The sequence below is a fragment of the Pantherophis guttatus genome, chromosome 8 (assembly GCF_059756535.1).
Source record: "Pantherophis guttatus breed Tessera chromosome 8, ASM5975653v1, whole genome shotgun sequence".
NCBI classification, from domain to species: Eukaryota; Metazoa; Chordata; class Lepidosauria; order Squamata; family Colubridae; genus Pantherophis; species Pantherophis guttatus.
The window spans coordinates 4,310,564-4,333,021 of record NC_142070.1 but is presented as its reverse complement, the minus strand read 5'-3'; the positions used below and the strand labels follow the sequence as shown (position 1 = coordinate 4,333,021).

The 22,458-nt window shown below is 49.8% G+C and overlaps 1 protein-coding gene across 2 annotated transcripts in view; it reads right to left on the bottom strand.

The window, feature by feature from the left end:
- SMOX (spermine oxidase) overlaps positions 1-10,034 on the bottom strand; it is a 59,380-nt gene extending 49,346 nt beyond the window's left edge. The window contains exon 1 of one of the 2 annotated variants that reach the window (XM_060687177.2): positions 9,619-10,034. The gene's annotated coding sequence lies outside the window, so the exon portion shown is untranslated. The remainder of the gene's footprint in view (positions 1-9,618) is intronic. The other variant, XM_060687176.2, reaches the window with a different exon arrangement.
- Positions 10,035-22,458: the final 12,424 nt, after the last annotated feature.

Genomic DNA, 22,458 nt, shown 5'->3' with positions numbered 1-22,458 from the left:
GTTCGGTAGTGGAAATTTTGAGCAGTTCGGAGAACCAGCAAATGCCATCTTTGGCTGGCCCCAGAGTGGGGTGGGAATGGAGATTTTGCAGTATCCTTCCCCTGGAATGGGGTGGGAATGGAGATTTTGCAGTATCCTTCCCCCAGGAGTCGGGTGGGAATGGAGATTTTGCAATATCCTTCCCCCAGGAGTGCGGAGGGAATGGGGATTTTGCAGTATCCTTCCCCCAGGAGTCAGATGGGAATGGAGATTTTGCAATATCCTTCCCCCAGGAGTGCGGAGGGAATGGAGATTTTGCAATATCCTTCCCACAGGAGTGCGGAGGGAATGGAGATTTCGCAGTATCCTTCCACAGAAGTGCGGAGGGAATGGAGATTTCGCAGTATCCTTCCCACAGGAGTGCGGAGGGAATGGAGATTTTGCAGTATCCTTCCCCCAGGAGTGCGGAGGGAATGGGGATTTTGCAGTATCCTTCCCCTGCCACGCCCACCAAGCCACGCCCACAGAACCGGTACTAAAAAAAAAATTGGATTTCACCACTGGTCGAAATGGCTTGCTGGGATCATTCTGGAAATGGTTTGAACTTTAAAACACTTCCCAAATGTCGGAAAATTCTTGCTTTTGACATAATTTAATTTGAAACCCTTTGCACCCCAATGGCAGGTATCTCCAAGACATCTTTGAAAGACAACTACAGTCTCATTTCTCAGAATCAGGACCCCAAAACCTCTTTTCACTCAAGTGAACTAAAACAACGATTTTGATTAAGCCCTTCTGAAACAACCTCGAGACAAAATGTACCCAAATATAAACACTTCCCAACACAGAGGATGGATAATTATCCAACAGAAAAAAAAAAAAAGATTTGATTGGCCATTTGACCAATTAAACATTTCTAAAACATTTCGTGCTCTTTTAAAAGGAAAACAAAAACTAAGGAAGGAAGAGATCCTAGAACAGGGCCAATTGACTTTTTAAAATTAACTTTTTTTAAAAAAAACAAACAATAATATTGAAACCTGCGGTGGCACCCTTAGTCAAGAAATGTAGTTGGGGCATTCCGTCAGCAAAACATACGATTTTCAGGCAAAACAAAGCAGAAAGCAGAAGTTAAAATAAAATTTAATGCAGCGTGCGAAAAGAAGCCGAGAACAAGTTTTGTTTCTGCTCTTATCGTCACCACAATAAATTCAAAAGGGAATTTTTTTTAAAAAAAAAAAATCCTCTTTTGCAAATCACAAATTATCTTTGCAGACTTTTCAATGAATGAATGAATGCATAATTTAATTCGTTGAATTGAATTAAAGAATTGGCTTGTTTGATGTGAGACATGGCCTCCCACTCCAGAAAACTGACTCTGGGCGGCTTAGAAAAATCTGCAAAACAAAACAAAAAGTACTTCCAAAAAGTAAAATAGTTAAAACAATTAAAACAGTAAAAAAATAGGCAGTCTGGACTAAAACAATGAGCATAACAGACAGTGCAGACAGGGGGAAAAAAAAAACCTAATATTTTCCAGTTGAAAGAAACAGATTAAATCAGAAGTACTTTTCTGCTCACTGCAAACTTTTTTTCTATTGCTACTAAAGCATTTTAGCATTACTTATTTCTTGGCTACTACAACACAACAACCTCCTCCTAATGACATTTAAAAAGTAAGCAGACAGTCTGAATGTTTTTTTCTTGCAGTTTTATATCTTGGGCTCTACAAATCTAGGTCAATTCGGTAACTTCTAATAATGGGATTGAATAGAGTTGGATAAAGGTAAAGGTTCCCCTCGCATATACGTGCTAGTCGTTCCTGACTCTAGGGGGCGGTGCTCAGCTCCGTTTCAAAGCCGAAGAGCCAGCGCTGTCCAAAGACATCTCCGTGGTCACGTGGCCGGCATGACTCAAAGCCAAAGGCGCACGGAACGCCGTTACCTTCCCACCAAAGGTGGTCCCTATTTTTCTACTTGCATTTTTTACCTGCTTTCAAACTGCTAGGTTGGCAGAAGCTGGGACAAGGAACGGGAGCTCACCCCGTTCCGTGGCGCTAGGGATTCGAACCGCTGAACTGTCGACCTTTTGATCGACAAGCTCAGCTTCTTCGCCGCTGAGCCACCGTGTCAACTAATACCCAGCAACTAATTGCAATAAAAGATGTTTAGGCCAGGAAGAAGAGGGAAAAGTAAATACAGGTACTCCTCGAATTACAACAGCTCATTTAGTGACCGTTCAAAGTTACAACGGGACTGAAAAACGTGACTTATGACCGTCGTTCATAGTTACCACCTTTGCAGCATCCCCACGATATGGGATCAAAATTCAGATGCTTAACAAATGTCTCCCTTAACAACAGAAAATTTGGGCTCAATTGTGGTCGTAAGTCGAGGACTACATGTAGCGGTAGTCCTTGACTTACAATGCTTCATTTAGTGACTATTCAAAGTTACAACGGTGCTGAAAAAGTGACACGTGATTCCCTTTGGCGACTTTCTGACAAGCAAAATCAACGGGGAAGCCAGATTCACTTAACAACCTAAGTTTCTAAGTGAACAACTGCAACGATTCACTTAACAACCGGGGCAAGGAAAGCCGTACAAATGGAGTAAAACCTCACTTAACAAATGTCTCACTTAGCAACAGAATAAATAAATACATGCCAGCTGCCATAGAGTCCAGTTTTTGATCATGTGACCAGGGAGGGGATGTTGGGAAGGTTGTAAGTGTGAGGACCAGTTTTAAGTCCGTTTTTTCCGCCGCCGTTGTAACTTCGAAAGGCCATTAAGCAAGTGGTTGTAAGTTGAGGACTAACTTGTAAGGAAACTTTTCGTAGCAAGGGGGATACCGTTGGAAGAGCTGGAAAAGGAAGTTGGTGAAAATGCCCCTAGAGAAGAAATATACGTGGTCACCCAATCGTCACTGACTTTGACAGCACATAATCTGTCAATCAATCAATTCCTAGAACCCATAAAGTTCTAAGGAAGGTGTGTTGGTCCTAAGGAAGGAAGGTGTGTTGGGTATGCTCAGCCCTTGAGTTCACAAATACAAACAGAGAGCAAATCCTACTGCCTTCTAATACTGATGATGTTATCTAGTGAGGTCATGAAAACATCTGCAAGAAAACAGCCAAGCTCAGAGAGCACCCAAGATTCCTACTCCTACTCCTTCTCGTCTCTGCAACACCCCTTCACTTCTAGCACTGATGATATTACCTAGTTGGGTCATGAAACGTTTGCAAGAAAACAACAAAACTCAGAGAGCACTAAGGATTGGTCATCGTCCTCCCCCATCCTCCTCCTCCTCCTCCTCCTCCTCCTCCTCCCTGCAACCCAGAGGTGCTATTCAGCAGGTTCTGACCAGTTCTGAAGAACCGGTAGCGGAAATTTTGAGTAGTTCGGAGAATCGGTAAATACCACCTCTGACTGGCCCCGCCCCCGTCTATTCTCTGCCTCCCGAGTCCCAGCTGATTGGGAGGAAATGGAGATTTTGCCGTATCCTTCCCTTGCCACGCCCACCAAGCCACGCCCACAGAACCGGTAGTAAAAAAATTTGAATCCCACCACTGCTGCAACCCTCTTCCCTTTCTAGCACTGATGATATTACCTAGTTGGGTTATGAAATGTTTGCAAGAAAACAACAAAACTTAGAGAGCACTAAGAACCGGTCATCCTACTAGGAATATTGCTCTCATGCCCCCATAGTCCTTCTTTGCTCTAAACTAGCCAAACACAAATCCTGCAAAATCCTGTTTTTTTAGATGTTTTTGTCTGCAGGCCTTGAAACATCTTAGTTGCTCTTCTCTGCACTTTTTCCAAAGTCTCAACATCTTTTTTGTAACGTGGTGACCAAACCTGGATGCAATATTCCAGGTGTTGGCCTTACTAAGGCTTTATAAAGCGATACTAACACTTCACGTGATTTTGATTCGATGCCTCTGTTTATACATTCTCGTGAAGCTTTATCTATCTACCTACCTACCTACCTACCTACCTACCTATCCTATTTCCCCGAAAATAAGACCCAACTGGAAAATAAGTCCTAGCATGATTTTTCAGGATGCTCGTAATATAAACCCTACCCTGAGAATAAGCCCCAGTTAAGATTGTCAGCCGGATGGATGCATTTAGTCTCATATTTCTCCAAAAATAGGACCTAACCAGAAAATAAGCCCTAATGTGTCTTTTGGAGCAAAAATTAATATAAGACTAGGTCTTATTTTCAAACAGGGTATCTAGCTAGCTAGCTAGCTAGCTATCGATCGATCGATTGATCGATCTATCACCCTGTTTTCCCTAAAATAAAACCCAACCGGAAAATAAGCCTTAGCATGATTTTTTCAGGATGCTCGTAATATAAGCCCTACTCACCAAATAAGCCCCAGTTAAGATTGTCAGCCAGATGGACGCATTTAGTACTGTATTTTCCCCAAAATAAGACCTAACCAGAAAATAAGCCCTAATGCGTCTTTTGGAGCAAAAATTAATATAAGACCAGGTCTTATTTTCAGGAAAACAGGCTATCTATCTATCTATCTATCTATCTATCTATCTATCTATCTATCATTCTCTATCTATCTCTATCATATCATTCATTTTAAATTTTAAATTTTGTATCGACATGTGTTTTAGTTCTGGTTGTTCACCGCCCTGAGTCCACTAGGAGAAGGGCGGTATACAAATTGAATAAATAATAATAATAATAATTCTCTCTCTCTCCCTCTCCCTCTCTCCCTCCCTCCCTCTCTCTTTCCCTCCCTCCCTCCTTCTCTCTCTCTCTCTCTCTCTCTCCTTAAACTGAATGAAGCTGATCTTTATGGACATCAGCAGTTTTTAAACAGCCAGAGATGCTTTTTCTGGAACGCTTCCACTGACACATAAACACCAAGGGAGCCCCAGATAGCACACTTGCTCAACACAAAGGGAGCCAGATTGATGCAGTTAAAACCAGCAACGATGTCCCCTCCCCTAATGTAAGGGGGAGGGAGGGAGGGAGGAGGAGGAGGAGGAGGAAGGGCAAAAGACCAAAGGCTTTGTTTGCAAATTCCTTTCTCTCCATCCTTCCACATTGCAAAAAAAAAAAAAAAAAAAGACATGTGGGAAGATTCCTCCCCCCCTCATCCATCCACCGCTTGGCATCTCCGACTGGCCATCGCTGGAAACTAAAATAAAATAATAAAATAAAATTCAAGGAAAGTTGGAAAGGAAGCCCAATCAGCAATTTTACACATTCATCCAACAAGGGGGGGGGGCTTCGATCTTGCATTTTTGGGGGGGGGGGGACGGGGAAGCTGCAAGAATTGAGATACCCCTGGAAACCGAAGCTGTAAAGCTGTAGGCCCTTTATCCTTTTCTCACCAAGAGTTCTAAAAATTGTGTTTATTGCCTTTCTTTCTTTTTTTTTTTTAACCTTTGTCTCCGAATCCTCGTGTACCAGCCTCCGTTCAAAACGCCACTCGGATGCGTGATTTTTTTTTTTAATAAAAAAAAAAAATACAGAAATATTTTCGTCTGATTTTGGGTTTAAACGCTTTTGTTATTCCAACAGAATTTCACAGTTCGGAGGCATTGCCTTCTGTTGCAGCTTTCTTTCTTTCTTTCATGACATTTGGGGGGGGGGGAATATCAATATTAGGGGGGGCGATTCATAAATACGTGGTGGTAGGATCAAATAGATTGCCTTTTCCAGGAAAGAGCCGGGGAATGGTGTCACGACAGGAGAAACACATTCAGACATGCTATTTGTCGCCCAGGAAATAATAATAATCCTGTAATCCGGTGGGGAAACTGAGGCCAGCAAGAGAAAAGAGAGAGATCCCTTGAAAACAAAGGGAGGAGAGCAAAGTCGGATGCAATTCTACACCTGTGCAAATGCAGTGTGCAAATGTAGCCCCTCGCACTCGCACAGCGTCCCAAATTTCCACACCCATACACAAACCTCGCACTCCACTTTCCCAGATTTACACAAACCTCACACTCCAGTTTCCCAGATTTGCACACATACACAAAACTTGCACTCCGCAGTTTCCCAGGTTTGCACACTTATACACAAACCTCGTGTTCCGCAGCTTCCCAGATTTGCACACCCATACACAAACCTCGCACTCAGCAGCTTCCCAGATTTGCACACCCATATACACAAACCTCGCACTCGTTTCCCAGGTTTGCACACTTATACACAAACCTCGTGTTCCGCAGCTTCCCAGATTTGCACACCCATACACAAAACTCACACTCCGCAGCTTCCCAGATTTTCACACCCATACACAAACCTCGCACTCAGCAGCTTCCCAGATTTGCACACCCATATACACAAACCTCACACTCGTTTCCCAGATTTGCACACTTATACACAAAACTCGCGCTCCGCAACTTCCCAGATTTGCACACCCATATACACAAACCTTGCACTCCTTTCCCAGATTTGCCCACCTATACAAACCTTGCACTTGTTTCCCAGATTTGCACACCCATACACAAACCTTGCACTCCACAGCTTCCCAAATTTGCACACCCATATACACAAACCATGCACTCCACAGCTTCCCAGGTTTGCACACCCATATACACAAACCTCACACTCCACAGCTCTCCAGATTTGCACACCCATACACAAACCTCACACTCGTTTCCCAGATTTACACACTTATACACAAACCTTGCACTCCACAGCTTCCCAAATTTGCACACCCATATACACAAACCTCATACTCCGCAGCTTCCCAGATTTGCACACCCATACACAAAACTCGCACTCCACAACTCTCCAGATTTGCACACCCATACACAAACCTCACTCATTTCCCAGATTTACACACTTATACACAAACCATGCACTCCACAGCTTCCCAGATTTGCACACCCATATACACAAACCTCATACTCCGCAGCTTCCCAGATTTGCACACCCATACACAAAACTCGCACTCCACAACTCTCCAGATTTGCACACCCATACACAAACCTCACACTCGTTTCCCAGATTTGCACACTTATACACAAACCTCGCAGTCCGCAGCTTCCCAGATTTGCACACCCATATACACAAACGGCACATGCAACAAGAAGCAGGGCGGGGTGACTCTAAGCCGGAGAGACAATGCAAACATTCAACGCCTCTCTCTCGTGACACATAAACACACACGTGTGTTTGTCAATGAAGCACTTGAACTGCAGCAAGCTGACATCAGAATAAGGGGAAGGGAGGGGTGTTTGCCGACAACACAACTAACCCATCAGAGTTCTTGCTCGCCTCCCCAATTTAAAAGGAGAGTAAGGGGGGGGGAGACGTGAGCACACCCCAAAAGGCACATCCTCCAGATTTAAAAAGGGGGGGGTTCAGCCCAGCTGAATGATGGACTCTACACTCCCCCCCCTCTCAATTTTAATCCTTAGAAAATATTCCCTAGTTCGATGGGGTGAATATCCTCCCATCCACCCACCCCCCACGAATGGCTGAGATAGGTGGGGAGGGTCTTTAGATTCCTTAGGCGCCCACTGCAATCAGCTCATTGTTCCCCTGCAGGATCTTAGCAAGGGGAGGGGGGGCTTTGAAAAATATAAATTGTCGTCCCCCCCCCCCACCCACCACCACGAAACCGGCTGCTCTCCAAGCCAGGTGAGCGATCCCGCTGGCTGGCCGCGATCCAGCGGAGTCGCATACGCGAGGCGTGCGGAGGGCGCCCGGTTGGAGAAGGCGGCTGGAGAGGCAATAACAAGGCCATTTGCTCAGCCCGGAGGAGGAAAAACAGCCGCCGAGGAAGGAGGGAAGCGGGGGAAAGGGAGGGGGGGGAAAGAGGAGGGGTCCTTCTAGGCAGCCCCCTCCCCAATTAGCTGGAAGCGAGTTGGGGGGGCTTTGATTTGCTTCCCTGGCTGGGCAACCCCCCCCCTTTTCCGAAATCTAGGACGGTGGGGGAAGGGAGTGTAAAGGGAGACCCCTCCCCAGGAGGGATTAGGGAGGAGGGGGGGTCGTTCTCTGCAGCCCCTTCCTCAATTAGCTGGAAGCAGACTGGGGGGGGGTTGCTTCCCCGGTTGGGTAAAGCTCCCCACTCCGAGAGATCTGGGGCGGTGGGGGAAGGGAGACCCCCCTCCCAGGAGGGGGAAAGGAGAGGGGGGTCGTTCTCTTGCAGCCCCCTCCCCTATTAGCTGGAAAGCAGATTGGGAAGGGGGGGTTGCTTCCCCGGCTGGGCAAACCCCCCCTCCCCTCTCCGAGATCTGGGACGGTGTGGGAGGAGGAAAGGGGTCGAAGGGAGACCCCCTTCCCCAGGAGGGGAAAAGAGAGGGGGGGTCATTCTCTGCAGCCCCCTCCTCAATTAGCTGGAATGGCAGGCTGGGCGAGGGGGGGGGTTGCTTCCCTCCGGCTGGGCAAACCGCCCCCCCCTCTTTTCCGAGATCTGGATCCGTGGGGAAGGAGGAAGGGGGAGGGGTGAAGGGAGACCCCTCCCCAGGAGAAAGCAGGAAGGGGGGAAAGAGGGGGGGTCGTTCTCTGCAGCCCCCTCCTCAATGAGTTGGAAAGCAGGCGGTAAGGGGGTTGGGCGAGCCTCCCCTTCTCCAAGATCTGGGACGGTGGGGAAAAGAGGTATAAAAGGAGACCCCCACCCCAGGAGGGGAAAAGAGGGGGGGTCGTTCTCTGCAGCCCCCTGCCCAATTGGGTTGGAGGGGGAGCTGAGCGAGCCCCCCCCTTCTCCAAGATCTGGGACGGTGGGGAAAAGAGGAAGAGGGCTATAAAGGGAGACCCCTCCCCAGGAGGGGGGAAAAGGGGGGGTCGTTCTCTGCAGCCCCCTCCTCAATTAGTTGGAAAGCAGGCGGGAGGGGGGTTGGGCGAGCCTCCCCTTCTCCAAGATCTGGGACGGTGGGGAAAAGAGGTATAAAGGGAGACCCCCTCCCCAGGAGGGGGAAAGAGGGGGGTCGTTCTCTGCAGCCCCCTCCCCAATTGGGCTGGAGAGGGGCTGAGCGAGCCCCCCCCTTCTCCAAGATCTGAGACATGGGGGGAAAGAGGAAGAGGGGTATAAAGGGAGACCCCTCCCCAGAAGGAGGAAAGAGGGGGGGTCGTTCTCTGCAGCCCCCTCCCCAATTGGGCTGGAGAGGGGCTGAGCGAGCCTCCCCCCTTCTCCAAGATCTGGGACGGTGGGGAAAAGAGGAAGGGGGCTATAAAGGGAGACCCCTCCCCAGGAGGGAGAAAGAGGGGGCTGGTTCTCTGCAGCCCCCTCCCCAATTGAGCTGGGGGGGCTGAGCGAGCCCCCCCTTCTCCAAGATCTGGGACGGTGGGGAAAAGAGGAAGGGGGGTATAAAGGGAGACCCCTCCCCAGGAGGGGGGAAAAGGGGGGTCGTTCTCTGCAGCCCCCTCCCCAATTGGGTTGGAGGGGGAGCTGGGCGAGCCCCCCCTTCTCCAAGATCTGGGACAGTGGGGAAAAGAGGAAGGGGGCTATAAAGGGAGACCCCTCCCCGGGAGGGGGAAAGAGGGGGGGTCGTTCTCTGCAGCCCCCTCCCCAATTGAGCTGGAGCCCCCCCCCTTTCTCCAAGATCTGGGACGGCGAGGAAAAGAGGAAGGGGGCCATAAAGGGAGACCCCTCCCCAGCCCGAGAGGAGAAAGACCCCCCCTCCCCTTATTGTGCCCGTCCGGGGGTCGCCGGGCTACCTCTCTCTGCGGGCGACGGGGAAGGAGGCTCGGCTGGCTCTGGGGGGCGGCTGGTGCTGGAGCCCTGCGGACCCCGCGATGGGCAGCGGCGGCGGCGGCTGGTGCGGCAAGGCGGGCGACGACCGGCGGCCTGCTGCTCGGCAGCCCGTCCTTCCTCCTCCTCCTCCTCCTCCTCCTCGGCCGCCCACCGGCACCGGCTCCTCCTCGCAGGCGGCCCCTCCGGCCACGCCTCGCGGCAGGCAAGCAGGAAGGCGGGCGAGCCCGGGCTCCGGCCGCTGCCAACCGCTTCCTGCAACCTTGCAAGGGGGCTAAAAGCGGCGGGGTTTCTGAGGACGTGCAGAGCGCCCGCTTCGCCCGGGCTTGATAAAGGCGCTCTGCGGTCCACGGCTCGGCGAGCGATTCGGAAGGCGAGCGATGCTTTCGTCGTTCCCCCCCCTCCACCGAGCCTCTGGGCATGGGCAGAGTGCCAGATCCTGGGTCGAAGGTTCCTCTCTCTGGGCATGGGCAGAGTGCCAGAACCTGGGTCGAAGGATGGGTTCTCGACCCAGGATCTGGCACTCTGCCCATGTCCAGAGAGAGGAACCTTCGACCCAGGATAATGCCCTCTGCCCATGCTCAGAGGAGATAGCCTTGGGGAGCGGTAACCCCCAGCAAAGCCAATGAGAGCAAACTCGCTTCTGCCTAGGATTGGGGCACTCTGCCCATGCCCAGAGAGCTGATCCTTTGACCCAGGATCTGGCACTCTGCCCATGTCCAGAGAGAGGAACCTTCGACCCAGGATAAGGCCTTCTGCCCATGCTCAGAGGAGATAGCCTTGGGGAGCGGTAACCCCCAGCAAAGCCAATGAGAGCAAACTCGCTTCTGCCTAGGATTGGGGCACTCTGCCCATGCGCGAGAACTCATCCTTCGACCCAGGATCTGGCATTCTGCCCATGCTCAGAGGCAAGGCCCCAAACTAACAAAGGCAGACTCGTTGATGCCCAGGATCAGGCCATGGTCAGAGGAGGAGCGCTTCAGAAGCAGCGACCACAGCAAAGCTAGCACTCTGCCCGGGATAAGGCCCTCTGCCCATGCTCAGAGGAGATAGCCTTGGGGAGTGGAGACCCCAGCAGAGCCAATGAAGGCAAACTCGCTTCTGCCTAGGATCGGGGCACTCTGCCCATGCGCAATCTCCTCTGAGCATGGGCAGAGGGCCTTATCCTGGGTCGAAGGTTCCTCTCTCTGGACATGGGCAGAGTGCCAGATCCTGGGTCGAAGATCAGCTCTCTGGGCATGGGCAGAGTGCCAGATCCTGGGTCAAAGGATGGGATGGCTCTCTGGGCATGGGCAGAGTGCCCCGATCCTGGGCAGAAGGGAGTTTGCCTTCATTGGCTTGCTGCGGTTACTGCTCCCCAAGGCCATCTCCTCTGAGCATGGGCAGAGGGCCTTATCCTGTGTCGAAGTATTGGCTCTCTGGGTGTGAGCAGAGTGCCCGATCCTGGCTCAAAGGATCGGCTCTCTGGGCATGGGCAGAGTGCCAGATCCTGGGTTGAAGGATTAACTCTCTGAGCATGGGCAGAGGGCCTTATCCTGGGTTGAAGAATCCACTCTCTGGACATGGGCAGAGTGCCAGATCCTGGGTCGAAGCATCGGCTCTCTGGGCATAGGCAGAGTGCCAGATCCTAGGTCAAAGGATCGGCTCTCTAGGCATGAGCAGAGTGCCCCGATCCTAGGCAGAAGCGAGTTTGCCTTCATTGGCTTTGCTGCGGTTACTGCTCCCCAAGGCCATCTCCTCTGAGCATGGGCAGAGGGCCTTATCCTGAGTCGAAGGATCAGCTCTCTGGGCATCAGCAGAGCGCCAGAGCCTGGTCGAAGCATCGGCGCTCTGGACATGGGCAGAGTGCCAGATCCTGGGTCAAAGGATCGACTGTGGGCATGGGCAGAGTGCCCCAATCTAGGCAGAAGCGAGTTTGCCTTCATTGGCTCTGCTGGGGTTACCGCTCCCCAAGGCTATCTCCTCTGAGCATGAGCAGAGGGCCTTATCGTGGGTCAAAGGATCAACTCTCTGGGCATGGACAGAGTGTCCGATCCTGGGTCGAAAGGTTGTCTCTCTGGCCATGGGCAGAGTGCCCTGATCCTAGGCAGAAGCGAGTTTGCCTTCATTGGCTTTGCTGGGGTCATCACTCCCCAAGGCTATCTCCTCTGAGCATGGGCAGAGGGCCTTATCCCGGGCAGAGTGCTAGCTTTGCTGTGGTCGCTGCTTCTGAAGCGCTCCTCCTCTGACCATGGCCTGATCCTGGGCATCAACGAGTCTGCCTTTGTTAGTTTGGGGCCTTGCCTCTGAGCATGGGCAGAATGCCAGATCCTGGGTCGAAGGATGAGTTCTCGCGCATGGGCAGAGTGCACCGATCCTAGGCAGAAGCGAGTTTGCCTTCATTGGCTTTGCTTGGGGTCACCGCTCCCCAAGGCTATCTCTCCTCTGAGCATGGGCAGAGGGCCTTATCCCGGGCAGAGTGCTTTTATCTCAGGCAGAAGGGGAGTCTGCCTTTGTCAATTTGGGGGTCGACCTCTGGGCATGGGCAGAGGGCCTGATTCTAGGCAGAAGCAAGCCTGTCTTTGTTAGCTTTGTTCTGGTTGTCGCTCCCCAAGGGCACCGCCTCTGAGCATGGGCAGAGTGCCCCAATCCCGGGCAAAGAAGCACATTTGCCTTTTGTTAGTTTGGGCCCTTGCCTCTGAGCATGGGCAGAGTGCCCCAATCCCGGACAGAAGCGAGTCTGCCTTCGTTACTTTCCTGTGGTCATTGCTCCCCGTGGGTATCTCCTCTGAGCATGGGCAGAGTGCCCCAATCCTGGACAGAAGCGAGTCTGCCTTCCTATCCTGTGCCGTTCTCCCAAATCCAAACAGAGCATCCACAAAGCGGAGCTGAACCCCAGTCTTTGCAACTTCTGGCTGTGCTGTGGTCTCCGGAGCTACACAGAGTTCTTCAGAAAAAAGATCCTCGGAGTTATGTGTAGGCTCAACATTCCACTACTATCCCTCCACCGGGGGTGGGGGAGGACGGGGGGGGGAGTTAACCAATAGGCCTGCAACAAAATATTGCATTTTGGGGTTCTTTACGAGATACTTCTCAGTAACAGTAACAGAGTTGGAAGGGACCTTAGAGGTCATTTAGACCAACCCCCTGCTCAGGCAGGAGATCTGTACTAGGGATTCGAACCGCCGAACTGCTCAACTTTCTGATTGACAAGCTCAGGGTCTTAGGCAATGATTTTTCAATGATTTGCCTTGCTGGAAAACTGGATGGGAGGGGGGCAGGTGCTCCTGAGGCCTCTGCCTTCCTCCCCCCTGCCTCCGCCCCCCCTCCCCACCCCCCCATCCTGGGGAGAGGATGGGTTCTGACGTTATCATCATGTGGATATCCAGGCTTAAACTGATTTACTTTCCTAAACGGGCTAAAGGTGGGATCCTTGGTGCTCTCTTTGAATTTGGTTGTTTTCTTGCAGACGTTTCATGACCCAACTAGGTAACATCATCAGTGCTAGAAGAGGATGTGGTGTGGGAGGAGGAGGAGGAGGAGAACTGTGGGGTCCTTGGTGTTCTCTGAGCTTGGAGGTTTTCTTACAGACGTTTCATGACCCAACTACGTAACATCATCAGTGCTAGAAGGGTTTATCAAGAGGAAGAGGAGGAGGAAGACGAGGGGAAAAAAACGAGGAGGAGGAGGAGGAGAAAGATGAGAGGATTGTGGGGCCCTTGGGGCTCTCTGAACTTGCTTGTTTTCTTCCAGACGTTTCATCACCCAACTAGGTAACATCATCAGTGCTAGAAGGGAGGAGGGCTTATCAAGAGGAGGAAGAGGAAAAGGAGAGGACTGTGGGGTCCCTGGTGCTCTCTGAGCTTGGCTGTTCTCTTGCAGACGTTTCATGACCCAACTAGGTAACATCATCAGTGCTAGTGCAGAATAAAAGAGAGGAGAAAGCATCTGGAGCTGACCAAGGACTTACGGAATGCTGACTCAGGAATTCTGGGAGTTGAAGTCCACAGGTGGGAAAGGTAGTTTCCTTCCCCTAACTTACAGTACTACCATCCAAGAAGGCACTGCCCAACTCTTTCCCTGCATTTGGTGATAAAAGCGGGGCTCACAACTCCTTCCCCTACACCCCAACAACCCCCCAATCCGGGGATGTGACCCCCACCCGCCCCCCGAAGCAGAGCTGGTATCGCTGCCGCAGCTACTCAGTTGCCTGGGCTTGTGGAGGTCCAAGGAGAAGCCGGTACCTACCTCCACAAGCAGCGGCGTGTCCCGGGTTCCGCAGCGGATCTTCCGTATTGCACCAAGCTAAGTTCGAGTCCTTGGCCGAGGACTCAAAAGGCAGCCTTGAAGGATGGATCCAGGTGCAAAGGTGCGGCAGGAAAAGAAAGAACAGCCCGGGTTCCAAGAATAAATTGCAGGTGTGTGAACACACCCAGGGGCAGGAGTAAGCCAAGAGGGCCCATCCTGCCCCAGAGCGAACCAAAGACACACCCTGAGGCTGGACACAGAGCCATCAATGAATAGAATAATCAAGAGTTGGAAGGGACCTTGGAGGTCTTCTAGTCCAACCCCCTGCTCAGGCAGGAAACCCTAAAGCAGTGGTGGGTTGCTCCCGGTTCGCACCGGTTCGCAAGAACCGGTAATAAAAATTTGTAGTAGTTCGGAGAACCGGTAATAACATTGGCTGGCCACGCCCCCCCGAACCGGTCCCTGGCTCGGTCGCCGCTCGCTTACCCCGCCTACCTCATCAGAGGCCTTTTTTTTTTTTTACTTTTAAAAGCATTTTTTCTACAACCTCTTCGGCCGAAAACATGCTTTTAAAAGTAAAAAAACGAAAGCCTCTGATGATCGCGAGGCTCAGCTGGGATCGTCAGAGGCTTTTAAAAGCATTTTTTCTACAACCTCTTTGGCCGAAAAAAAATGCTTTTAAAAGTAAAAAAAAAAAAGCCTCTGACGATCAGGCAACTCAGCTGGGATCGTCAGAGGCTTTTAAAAGCATTTTTTCTACAACCGCTTTAGCCGAAGAGATTGTAGGAAAAAAAATGCCTTTAAAAGCCTCTGACGATCCCAGCTGAGTTGCCTGATCGTCAGAGGCTTCTAAAAGCATTTTTTCTACAACCTCTTCGGCCAAAAAAAATGCTTTTAAAAGTTAAAAAAAAAGCTTCTGATGATCGCGCGGCTCAGCTGGGATCGTCAGAGGCTTTTAAAAGCATTTTTTCTACAACCTCTTCAGCCAAAGAGGTTTCAGAAAGAAATGCTTTTAGAAGCCTCTGACGATCAGCCAACTCAGCTGGGATCGTCAGAGGCTTTTAAAAGCATTTTTTCTACAACCTCTTTATCCGAAGAGATTGTAGGAAAAAAAATGCCTTTAAAAGCCTCTGACGATCCCAGATGAGTTGGCTGATCGTCAGAGGCTTCTAAAAGCATTTTTTTCTGAAACCTCTTAAGGTTGTAGAAAAAATGCTTTTAAAAGTTAAAAAAAAAAAGTTGGTCACGCCCACCCAGTTCCATTACCCCCACACCAAGACAGGCCCACAAAATAAGCCACGCCCACAGAACCAGTAGTAAAAAATTTTAGAACCCACCCCTGCTCTAAAGGCCTCCATCGCCCCTTTTCCAAGGGTATCACGGTGCCAGGAACTTGCCGGCTCAGCCCCCCCATTTCAAACACCTCGCGATTCATCCTGGAGAATCCGCTGTGCAGGTAGTCCTCGATTTACCACAAGTTCGTTTAGCGACCGTTCGAACTTTCGACGGCACCGAAGATAGTGACTCATGACTGTTTTTCACACAACCGTGGCAGCATCCCCACGTGGTCACGGGATATAAATATGGACCCTTTGGCCAACCGGCTCGTATTTATGATGGTTGCGGTATCCCGGGGGGTGGAGGTGTCACATGTTCCCCTTTTGCGACCTTCGGATTAGCGAAGTCAATGGGAGAGTCAGATTTAGAGGTGGGCTTCAGCAGGTTCTGATCAGTTCTGACGAACTGGTAGCGGACATTTTGAGTAGTTCGGAGAACCGGTAAATACCACCTCTGACTGGCCCCGCCCCCATCTATTCTCTGCCTCCCGAGTCGCAGCTGATCGGGAGGAAATGAGGATTTTGCAGTATCCTTCCCGTGGAGTGGGGTGGGAATGGGAATTTTACAATATCCTTCCCCTGCCACGCCCACCAAGCCACACCCAAAGAACCGATAGCAATGGTGAAATCCAAATTTTTTTACTACCAGTTCTGTGGGCATAGCTTGGTGTGGCTTGGTGGGTGTGGCAGAGGAAGGATACTGCAAAATCTCCATTCCCGCCCCACTCCAGGGGAAGGATACTGCAAAATCCCCATTTCCTCCCCACTCCTGGGGGAAGGATATTGCAAAATCTCCATTCCCACCCCACTCTGGGGCCAGCCAGAGGTGGTCTTTGCCGGTTCTCTGAATTACTCAAAATTTCCGCTACCGGTTCGTCAGAACCTGCTGGATTTCACCCCTGACCGGTAGTAAAAAATTTTGAAACCCAGCACTGGTCAGATTCACTTCACAACTGTGGCAAGAGAGGTCGTAAAATGGAGCTGGGCTTACCGAGCCGTCTGGCGGAACAGCAGAAATCTGGGGCTGCGAGCTGCCCGCCGTAACCTGAGGACAACCTGTAATTACAACGTCGATGAAATTAGACTTCGTTTCTAGAAAAGTCCTCTGCCAGTATCTTTCCATCGAGAAAACGCGAGGAAGCCAGAGGTTATCTAGGCACACCGGTGAATTTACCACGAAGGCAGAGCAAAGGTCGAATCCAGCTATCAATTTGCTAATGAGGGCATTAATTAAGATGATAAAAAAAAAATTCTTCCAAGGAGCCACTCCTGGAAAATCACAGTGTAAAAACTCCGCTGCGGAAGCAGCTGAAATACAGGATTAAGCTGGGTGAGGTTGTCCAGGCTGGAGAACAGCTGGAGGGTCAGAGACGAGACACAATTCTTTTGGGTGTGTGTGTGTAAGCCGCCTGTTCTTGGCGCAACAAGTCCCACAGGGGTGTTCCCGTCTTGCAAATGGAAACTGGGAACGGACAGGTGCTCTAATAAAATTCTCCAACCTGGGCTTCCAAGGAAGGTGCAATCTTGTGTTTGTTTAAGGAGCTTTGATGTCTGCTTGAGTGATCGCTTTTATCTGTGGGGCTTATTTTAGCTCTTATCCCTTGGGGCTCTGTGAGCTTTAGTTGCTTTCTTGCAAACGTTTCATTACCCAACTAGGTGACATAATCAGTGCTAGAAGGGAGTGAGATTTGCGGAGAGGAGGAGGACAAGAACTATGAGGTCCTTGGTGCTCTCTGAGCTTGGTGGTTTTCTTGCAGGCGTTTCATGACCCAACTAGTTAACATCATCAGTGCTAGAAGGGAGTGAGATTTGCGGGAAGGAGGAGGAGGACTGCGGGATGCTTAGTGCTCTCTGAGCCTGGTTGTTTTCTTGCAAATGTTTCATAACTAGGTAACTTCATCAGTGATAGAAGGGGAGAAGAGCGTTCTTGGTGATTCCTTCAACCGAGAAATGATGAGCATCCGAGACTTAAGCCGAATCCGAAACCCGACAGTCAGACAAATCAACCATCAACATTCACATAAAGATAAATAACATCTACACGCCATTGAAAACACACAGTCAAAAAGCTAATCAACCAGCAATCAACACCCAGTTAAGATGAGAGTAACACCAAGCTTAATACTAGACAGACAATGAAACCACAGCCTAATCAAGAAACCAGCAAGAACATTTCCACCAACCCCCGACAGGGCAAGGCACTAGTGTATAACCAGAGAGCAAATCTCCACTCACTCTCTCTAGCACTGATGATGTTACCTAGTTGGGTCATGAAATGTCTGCCAAAAAAAAAAACCCCCCCACGAAGGTGTTAGAGGGATGATATCTCCTGTAGGATATGTTGGGAGGACACAAAATGGAGGAACATAGAATCATCGGCCTGAAAGGCACCCTCGAGGTCTTCTAGTCGAACCCCCTGTCCGAGGCAGGACACCTTATGCCATCCCAGACAAATGTTTGTCCAATTTTTTTGGGTGAAAACAAGTAGTAGATGGAATTCAGAAGCCAAAGCGATGGGACCCAAGAAGGGACGTGTTACAGGTAGTCCTCGACTTAACGACCACAATGGAGCCCAAAATTTCCATTGCTAAACGAGCCTGTTAAGTGAGTTTTTTCCCCATTTTACGATCTTTCTTGCCACGGTTGTTAAGTGAATCCGGCTTCCCCATTGACTTTGCTTGTCAGGAGGTTGCAGAAGGGGATCACCTGACCCCAGAAGTAGCACTTAGCTGCCAGTAGAATGGAATGGAATGGAATGGAATTCTAGCTTACACTAAAAATATGAATAGAGTAGAGTAGAGTAGAATAGAATAGAATAGAATAGAATAGAATAGAATAGAATAGAATAGAATAGAATAGAATAGAATAGAATAGAATAGAATAGAATAGAATACTAGATTACGCTAGAAATATGAATAGAATAAAATAGAATTGGATAGAATAGAATAGAAAGAATAGAATACTAGATTACACTAGAAATATGAATAGAATAGAGTAGAATAGAATTGAATAGAATAAAATAGAATGGAATAGAATAGAATAGAATAGAAATACTAGATTATACTAGAAATATGAATAGAATAGAGTAGAATAGAACAGGAATACTAGATTATACTAGAAATATGAATAGAATAGAGTAGAATAGGATAGAATTGAATAGAATAGAATACTAGATTATGCTAGAAATATGAATAGAATAGAGTAGAATAGAATAGAATGGACTAGAAGAGAAGAAGAGAAGAGAAGAGAATAGGAATACTAGATTATACTAGAAATATGAATTGAATAGAGTAGAATGGAAGAGAAGAGAATACTAGATTATATTAGAAATATGAAGAGTAGAGTAGAATAGAATAGAATAGAATAGAATAGAATAGAATAGAATAGAATAGAATAGAATAGAATAGAATACTAGATTACACTAGAAATATGAATAGAGTAGAACAGAACAGAACAGAATTGAATAGCAAAGTTGGAAGGGACTTTGGAGATCTTCTAGTCCAGGGGTGCCGGATCCGGCCTACGGCATGCTTAGATCTGGCCCACAGGGCCGTCATGGAAACAGCAAAGGACCGGCCCGTGGTGCCTCTGCCAGGCAAAAACGTTTTCATTAGCAGAGGGTTGCAGAAAGCCATCACAGCTGAAAACGGAGCTCGTGAGGGCTGCTTACGGCCCTCCCGGGCTCCGTTTTCACTGGCAAGAGGGTTGCAGGAGGCCGTCGCAGCCAGAAACGGAGCTCGGGAGCCCATTTTCGCTGTCAGAGCACTCGGGCCACCAAAGGCGCCCCCGACACGAGTGACATCCAGCTGGCCACGTCCTCCCCACCCCTCCCACCCCCCAAGGTCAAACACAACCCTGATGCAACCCTCAATGAAATCGAGCTTGACACCCCTGTGACGGCACGGTGGGCCTGGTAGGCCCATTTTTCACTCTCCCCAGGCTCCAGAGCCTTTCTAGGAGCCTGGGGAGGGCAAAAACAGCCTTCCACCCCGGAGGCTCTCCAGAGGCCAGAAACGGTCCATTTGCTGACTTCTGGTGGGCCCAGAAGGCCTGAAAATCAGCTGGCCGGCACGCACATGTGTACCCAAGCTGAGCTTGTGTGCCCACTGATATGGCTCTGTATACCACCTGTGGCACGCGTGCCATAGGTTCGCCATCATGGCTATATACCAATGGTTGTGCAATCTTCTTCTTAAAAATTTCCAGTGATGGAACATTCTCAACTTCTGGTGGCAAGCTGTTCCGCTGATTAATTCTTCTAACCGTCAGGAAATTTCTCCTTATTTCTAGGTTGCTTCTCTCCTTGATGAGTTTCCATCCATTGCTTCTTGTCCTGCCCTCAGGTACTTTGGAGAATAGGTTGACCTCCCCTCTTCTTCGTGGTTTTCTCATTCGACAGCAAATTCAGAATAAGCATCTTATCAATCCTCTTGATAGCTTCTTAATTTGAGGCTAGAGGTGAGTGATAAAAAAAAACCATTAGAAAAATCAGCTGGTGGAAAATTACCTCAGAGTTATTTCAATCGAAATCAGGAGGAACATTTCCTGCTTTGATACCAAAGCTAAGTCCAAGGTTTCTTCCTTAAGCCGAGTTCTGATTAGATAGGCGGTCCTCGACTTACGACCACCATGGAACCCAAAATTGATGTTGCTAAGCGAGACATTGAGCTTCGTCCCGCTTTACGACCTTGCTTGCCACTGCTGCTAAGGGAATCGCTCTTAATTGTTAGGTTAGTAACGACGTGGTTATTATTAAATGGCTTCCCCGTTGATTTTGCTTGTCGGGCGGTCGCAAAAGGGGACCACGTGACCCCGGGACCCTGTGACACTGGAGGGTCTTTAAGAAGTGACTGGACAGCCACCTATCAGAAGTGGTATAAGGCAGGGGTCTCAAACTCAAGGCCCGCAGGCAGGATCCGGCCCGCAGGATGCTTAGATCTGGCCCGCAGGGCTGGCCTGGAAACAGCAAAGGGCCATCCGCGGTACTTCTGCCAACAAAAACGGAGCCCGGAGGTCCCCCGTTTTCCACCGCGACAGCCTCCTGCAGCCCTCTGCCAGCAAAAAAACGGAATGCGGGGGGCCACATAGGTCCCCTCCAGCTCAGTGGTTTAGTTTAGTTTAGTTTTATTTGATTTGTATACCGCCTTACTCCCGAAGGACTCAGGGCGGTGAACAGCCACAGGATAAAAAACAATTTAAAACTGAATTAAATCGAATTAAACAATTTGGCTGAAGACAGATTTAAGACACCTCAATACATTAAAAATGAATTAAAATTTACATTTTAAAAAGGGAAAAAAAAGGAAACAGTTGGGCCTGGCCAGCCTGATGGAATAAAAAGGTCTTGAGAGCGCGGCGGAAGGTGCGTAGATCCGGGATCCTCCGTATCTCCGGGGGGAGCTCGTTCCAGATCGTAGGTGCCCCCACAGAGAAGGCTCTCCCCCTAGGGGCCGCCAGTTGACATTGTTTGGCCGACGGCACCCGGAGGAGCCCCTCTGTATGAGAGCGTACCGGCTGGTGGGAGGCTACTGGTGGCAGCAGGTGGTCCCGTAAATAACCAGGTCCTAAGCCATGGAGCACTCTAAAGGTGGTAACCGAGACTTTGAAGCGCACACGGAAGACCACCGGGAGCCAGTGCAGCTCGCGCAGGAGAGGTGTTACATGGGAACGCCATGTCGCTCCCATAACCACCTGCGCGGCTGCACTCTGCGCCAGTTGGAGCCTCCAGGTGCACCTCAAGTGGTGAAATCCAAATTTTTTTACTATCGGTTCTGTGGGCAGGCATGGCTTGGTGGGCATGGCAGGAGAAAGATACTGCAAAATCTCTGGCAGGCAGAGTGCTGCATGAGGGATCCGTCCCATCTCCTCCCACCCCCCGCCCCCTGTGCTGGCCCACAGAGGAGAACTACAATGCTGATCTGGCCCTCGAAGAAATCCAGTTTGACCCCCCTGAAGTAGAACCAACTACTGGTCAAATTCAAATCCAGATCTAGTTCTGCTCTGTATTCGACACGTCATCAAATCATCAAAATCTCACCAAAAAAAAAACAGCAACCCACAAAAGTCACATCCAGGAATGGGTAGACCTGTCTCACTATTGCTATACGTAGTGGTTATGTCACAACCGTCAGTAAAACTGGAAGAGAGGCAAAGTAGAAGCAGTGATGGTATTCAGCTGGCTCAGACCGGTTCGATCCGAACCGGTAACCTGTAGGTGGGCCCACTCACCCACCCTGGTGCTATGACGTCCTATTTAGCCACGTTTTCTAAGCCGCGTGCATGGACATTTTCGGTGCGTGGCAAACCGGTGGTAAAATTATGTGAAACCCACATCTGGGTAGAAGCCATTGTTCACTGACCAGACGGATGTTCGTCTCCGTCAGAAAGAAACCAGCTGATATCCAGTTTTCAGGAGAAACGTTCCACGGACCGCTGAGTCAACGTGTCTTGCCATGTGGGTGTTTTTTCTGTGGCAGAAACCAAACGCTACTTTCTAAATTCCTTAGGCCAACCCATCAAGCAGGGAGTTGGTAGTATCGTGGTAGGGAGGTACGCGGGTGCCTTAGGATCTGGATGACGGAATAACAGAATAACAGACTTGAAGGGACTTTGGAGGTCTTCTAGTCCAAAGCAGGAGACCTTATAACCGTGATGGCGAACCTATGGCAGGCATGCCACAGGTGGCACGTAGAGCCCTCTCTGCGGGCACCCCAGCCGTCGCCCCAGCCCAGATCCACCACGCATGCGTGCGCACCAGAGGTAGGTTTCAGCAGGTTCTGACCAGTTCTGGCGAACCGGTAGCGGAAATTTTGAGTAGTTCAGAGAAACCGGTAAATACCACCTCTGACTGGCCCCGTCGCCATCTATTCTCTGCCTCCCGCGTCCCAGCTGATGAGGAAATGGGGATTTTGCAGTATCCTTCCCCTGGTGTGGGGAGGAAATGGAGATTTTACAGTATCCTTCCCCTGCCATGCCCACCAAGCCACGTCCACAAAACCGGTACACTGTAACCGTCATAAATATGAGTCAGTTGCCAAGTGTCTAAAATTTTGATCACGTGACCACGGGGGATGCTGCAACAGGTCGTATGTGTGAAACACGGTCGTAAGTCACTTTCACCGTGCCGTCATCACTTCAAACCAATGGTGGGTTGTCCCCGGTTCGAACCGGTTCGCAAGAACCGGTAGTAAAACCGGCGGGAGGTTCTGCCCACTGACCCGGATGTCATCAAAGTCGAAGAGC